The sequence below is a fragment of the Canis aureus genome, chromosome 18 (assembly GCF_053574225.1).
Source record: "Canis aureus isolate CA01 chromosome 18, VMU_Caureus_v.1.0, whole genome shotgun sequence".
Classification (NCBI taxonomy): Eukaryota; Metazoa; Chordata; class Mammalia; order Carnivora; family Canidae; genus Canis; species Canis aureus.
The window spans coordinates 20,989,001-20,995,000 of record NC_135628.1 but is presented as its reverse complement, the minus strand read 5'-3'; the positions used below and the strand labels follow the sequence as shown (position 1 = coordinate 20,995,000).

Here is a 6,000-nt window from a genome sequence, read left to right as displayed (position 1 = left end):
AGAGACAGAGAGAGAGAGAGAGAGGCAGAGACACAGGCAGAGGGAGAAGCAGGCTCTACAGAGGGAGCCTGACATGGGACCTGATCCTGGATTTCCAGGATCAGGCCATAGGCTGAAGGCGGCACTAAACCACTGAGCCACCCAGGCTCCCCAATTTGGGAGTTTCTTACAAAGTTAAACATACATTTATCATATGACCCAAAAATCCCACTTCTAAGAGAAATAAAACATATGCCTTCACAAAGACCTGTCTCAAACATTTATAGTGGGTTTACTCATATTATATTAATCAAGTATTCATCATTAGTGAATGGATAAACAAGTGGTGGTACATCCATACAATGATGAAAGAGTACTCAAAAATAAAAAGAAATGAAGTAAACACGCAACAACACAGGTATATTGTAAGAAGCCAAACTTCCCTGGCTACCAATTGCATGATTCCACTCATACGACCTTCTGGAAAAGACAAAACTATAGGAGCAAAAATTAGATCATGGCTGCCAGGAGCTGGAAATGGAAACAAGGGATTGACTACAAAGGGGCATAAGGGAACTCTTTATAGTGATGGCAATGTTCTATATCTTATCTGGACTCTGCGGTAGTGGTTAGCCACATACATTTGTCAAAAACCAACAAACTACACATATAAAAGGATGAATTTTTTATGTAAATGATACCTCAATAAACCTTACTTAAAAAAAACAAACAAAAATGATAGCAAAAGTGAGGAAAGATCTCAAGAGCAAAACTACTTATTTCTATAGAAGTCACAAACATTTATTTTGAAACCACTGACCTGTATAATGCAAATGCATAAATAACTTAGTCTAATGAAATAAGACACTTTTTAATCTGAAAATAAGACTTTAGTCTACATATTAAGAACCATCGATTCTAACTTTGATATAAATGGAAAACTATGAAACACCAAAATACCTTAAAAGGGAGATTACTTCTCAACATTTTATCATTCATAGAGTTGAAAAAATTATCTGATATAAATTATCTAATCTGAAGATAAGAGTGAGTGAGATGCTCCCAGATCTACAGAAATAAGGCACTTTAGTTCAATTAAATGATTTCCCTGCAGGCAATGTCTTTTCAATCTGAGCTAATGACATCATTTAAGGAGGATGGTCCATTTAACTAAAAGGATCTTTTACAAGGCAGACAGACAGAAGGCAATCTAAGAATATTTGCAAGGACTTTCCATATTTCAAAATCATAATGGTGAAATGCCTACATAAAATTCTTAAAGTTAGATATTAATCAATACGTTGCAGAAATAATTTCATGAGAAAGAATGTAATAAAGCTCTTAAGAAGTTTTCCCCATTATTTTTCCTTTTTAAGAAACCAATTCTTTCCTAATGACAATTAGGCTACTTCAGACTAGCAGTGACATGGAGTTTGCTAGAAATGAGGACCTTATTTCTAAAATGCTAAACTTCTTTACCTACCTGCTATTTCTAGGATAACCTATAAGCTTACTTTCCCCCTGACTTGAAAATTCTGCATGTGAAATAGGCAGTTACCAACTCTCCTTAACAAAACTAGCTTGACCAGAAATTAAACTTTAATTCTCCAAGATAAGAAAAAGTTTCAGAGAGCCTCCAGAGTGCTCTTTCCTTAACCTTGTGCCCTAGAATTAGAAATTGAAAGTCTTAAGTGAACTACCCTTACATAAAAAGTCCTCACAGCTCAGTATCCAGAAAAGAGAAGCCACTTTACCACCACAGACTGGGGAGAGGATTGACAACTCTTAAACCATATAATACATGAGTGGGACACCTGGGTGGCTCCACAGGTTAAGTGTCTGCCTTTGGCTCAGGTTATGATCCCAATCCTGGGATCAAGCCCCACATCGAGACCTACATCAGGCTACCTGTTCAGGGGGGAGCCAAGCCTGCTTCTCCCTATCATTCTGACTACTGCTCCCCCTGATTATGCTCTCTCTGTAAAATAAATAAATAAAATCTTAAGAAAAAATCATACAATATATGAAATCTCGGCAAATCCTGTATGAAAGGTTTCTTTATTGTGAGTTTTAAGATTATTTTTTATTGGGCAGCCCCAGTGGCTCAGCGGTTTAGTGCTGCCTACAGCCAAGGGCATGATCCTGGAGACCCTGGATCGAGTCCCACGTCAGGCTCTCTGCATGGAGCCTGCTTCTACCTCTGCCTGTGTCTCTGACTCTCATTCTCTCTGTGTGTCTCTATGAATAAATAAATAAAAAATCTTTAAAAAAAAAGATTATTTTTTATTTAACAGTAAAAGTAGTGGCTATTATTGCATATCATCTGGCAAGGAAATTAGGCCAATAAGGGCAAGAGATAAAAAGTCTTAATCCTAAATGAGAGACACATCGTTCAATTAAAGAAGCATTTCTGCCACTAATAGGCTGTTATCTTGGATGAATTATTAGCACATCAGTCCTTCAGTCTCCTCATCTGTAAAATAATCTATGAGACCACTTTTACTTCTCACAGTTGATGATTCTCACACATATCAAAATAAACATTCTTAATTTCTAAAAGTGGAGGAATGAGGTGAGTCAGGTTCTGCACTTGCTAACACTGACAGACTTTTTCTTTTTTTTTAAGATTTTATTTATTTATTCGTGGAGAGACACAGAGAGAGGCAGAGACATAGGCAGAGGTAGAAGCAGGCTCCCTGTGGACCCTGATGTGGGACTCAGTCCCAGGACCCCAGGATCATGACCTGAGCCAAAGGCAGGCGCTCAACCAGTGAGCCAGGTTGGGGCAACCGAGGTTCCCCCATTGATGGACTTTTTAAGTAGCAAGATCCAGGCTTTAAGAACAATTAATTCACCTGGCTGTCAAGAAATATGCCTATCCTAGGAAATTAGAGCTCAAAAGAAACAAAGACCAGAGTAAGAGATTAGGTAAGTATCTATGAAGAATCTGATATATTAGCTGAAGCTGCTTAATCCAATCCTTCTATTTGAAAATCTTTATAATAAATTAAAAACAAAGAAGAAAATTCCCTAAAGTCATCTGGTTCTATAATCAATTGAGATGCTAACCCTGGCAGGAGCCCAATTATTTTTAAAGTTCACTCCCATTTTTTTGGACATGGTATAATTCATGGTCTTTTATATTTTTTAGTACAGGGATTAGTAAAATTTAAGTTTTTATTTATGGGAGTTTTTATTTATTTTTATTTATGGCAAGTACAAAGCCTGGGGTGCCTGAGTGTTCAGTCAGTTGACTGAGCTCAAGCATCTGACTCTTGGTTTTGGCTCAGGTCATGATCTCAGGGTCCTGGGATCAAAGCGTGCACTGGGCTTCATACTCACTTCAATCTCAATCTCACTGCTTGAGATTCTCTCCCTCTTCCTCTGCCCCTACCCTGTCTCTCTAAAGTAAATAAATAAATCTCAAAAAAAAAAAGTATAAAGCCAATATAAATCATCTATAATAATTTTCTTCATATAATGGAGTAGGGAGAAATGCTTAAAGGGGTAGAGAAAACAAGATCGGTTGAAAGTAGATAAAATGTTTGTGTCCAAATTAAAGACATTCGATCATATAAACAGAAAAAATCCTAACCATGTATAAGAGTCACCAAAACTCAGCATTACTCTTGCTACACAGTACTTCCTTCAGTTTATACAATCAAATTCTCGCATCTTTGAAACTTGAGCCAAGTTCTTTATCACTTGTGATAGATACACTTCAGTAATTATATACAGCCAAAGAAGAATGTAAAAGATTCAGATGTTGTTCCTTCCCAGTAAATAATTTATTCCTTTTGATGAATATCCTAATATTAAGTCATACCACATTTTCCCACCAGAAATCTCTAAGCTTTGTAATAAGATTTAATTATCTAAGTATTAAATATTTTAACCTTTTCTTAGATCATAGGATGGATAAACTCATAAGCAGATATTTGAATTTTTCTTCTCACTAATAAGTACCTCATTTTGATAACTTTAGAAGTGGGGTGAATTTAATCTAACCAACATCTATCTATTAACAAGGTAAAATTCTCAGCACTGTAAGTGAAATAATGAAAGTTCAGTCTCTTCAATTCCATTTTGGGAAGAAATGAAGTATAAACAACAGTATGTCATTTAAGCCCCCATGTTCTGTCTAGATTTGCTGAGCAACAAACGCATGATCAAAATATGGTCTTATGAAAAGATACAGGAAGCATACCGAGCATCATTGAAGAAACCTAGCATGTTGCTTACATTTTTTTTAAGATTTTTATTTTTTTTAAAGTAATCTCTACACCCAGCATGGGGCTTGAACCCACAACTCTGAGATCAAGAGTCACATGCTCTACCAACTGAGCCAGCCAGGTGTCCCACAAGTTGCTTAATTTTTAAAAAGTCAAAACCTCTCCCACAACCTGGTGGCTTTTACTAATACATCATCAGTGGTTAATTGGGGTTAAGGAAGGCTTCCCTGTTAAATGCAAATAGCAACAAATGCAGGCTATTCTTTATTTTTTTAAAAAAGATTTTATTTATTTATTCATGAGAGACACACAGAGAGAGAGGCAGAGACACAAGTAGAGGGAGAAGCAGGCTCCATGCAGAGAGCCCAATGTGCGACTCGATCTCGGCACCCCAGGAACACGCCCTGAGCTAAAGGCTGGTGCTAAATCACTGAGCCACCCAGGTGTCCCCATGCTATTCTTTAGTGAGCAGAGCACAGTATATCTGGGCAAGTGAATATAATAGGTTAAGATCTGGTGGAAGAAGGATAGGATGAGTCTGGAGAAACAGAAAATAAGGCATCTTCATCTATAAATCAGAAGCTTTGGACTAGAATTCTTTTGTTAACCTAACTCTAAAATTCTACACTTTATTTTTCTTAAACCATTAATACAAATAATAAGCAAGAAGAAATATTTACAACCTAATGATAATGTTTTAGAATCCTTAACACATAATGGGCATTTTATAAAGAAAAATAACAAGCCAAATTTTTACATGAGCAAATATATGAAAAGGCAATTCACAAAAAGTACAAATAATAACATGAAAACATTCACCATTACTAGTAATAAAAAAAAATTCAACAATGTTATATGTCAGTTATATCTCAAAAATGAGACAAAAAGAAATGCAGATTAAAACAACAATGAAATACCATTTGGGACAAATATTTGAATAATTAACAATCAGTATATAGAAAAACACAATACATAGAAACATGTTTCTAGTATACAATATGGAAAAAAACAGAATATAAAACAGTATATATGAGGTTAGACATACACCAAAAATGTCTCTAGACGGATATATACCACAATTTTAGAAGGGATTACTTCTGTTACTAATGCTTATTTTCTTCTTCATGTATACCAGTTGTGGTGATTTTAAAATATGTTCACAAACTCCTTGACACTCCTTCCTTCAAAAGATAAAGACTAATACCTTTCCCCTTGAATACAAGTCAGCTTCAATGATCTGCATCTAATGCATAGCATGCAGCTCAAGTGATGCTATATGACTTCTGGGGATAGGTCATAAAAAGGATATAGCCTTCACTTGGCTCTTTTTTGCATCACTGGCTCTGGGGAAAGTGTCATGAGTACACTCAAGCAGCCAGCAGAAAGGCCCATGTGAGGAGAACAATAGTCAGCACCAACTTGTAGCCATGTGAATGAGTCATTTTGACAGTGGATTCTCCACCTCCAGTCAAACTTTCAGATGAATGTGGCCTCAGCTAATATATTGACTGTAGTCTCATGAGAGAGCCCAAGCCAGAACCATAAACTAGTCACAAATTCCTAACCCCCAGAAATGTGAGAATAATAAAATGTTTATTATCTACTAACAAATAAAAAAATAATATAATATGTTGGTTTTAGGTAATTTGCTAGGCAGCAATAAATAACTACACATCTGTATAGGACTGTGGTTAAAAGTGCAGGCTATCCATTATTCATAGGGAGCCAAAAGGTAGAAACAACCCAAGTATCCATCAACAAATGAATGGATAAACAGATTGTGGGATAT

General features: G+C 36.0%; 1 protein-coding gene and 1 non-coding gene across 5 annotated transcripts in view; both read right to left on the bottom strand.

Annotated features, from left to right (window-relative positions):
- SKAP2 (src kinase associated phosphoprotein 2) overlaps nucleotides 1–6,000 on the bottom strand; it is a 204,174-nt gene that overhangs the window by 117,748 nt on the left and 80,426 nt on the right. The window lies entirely within an intron of this gene.
- TRNAK-CUU (transfer RNA lysine (anticodon CUU)) lies at nucleotides 4,262–4,334 on the bottom strand. Its single transcript has one exon. It is a non-coding gene; the product is annotated as a tRNA-Lys (tRNA).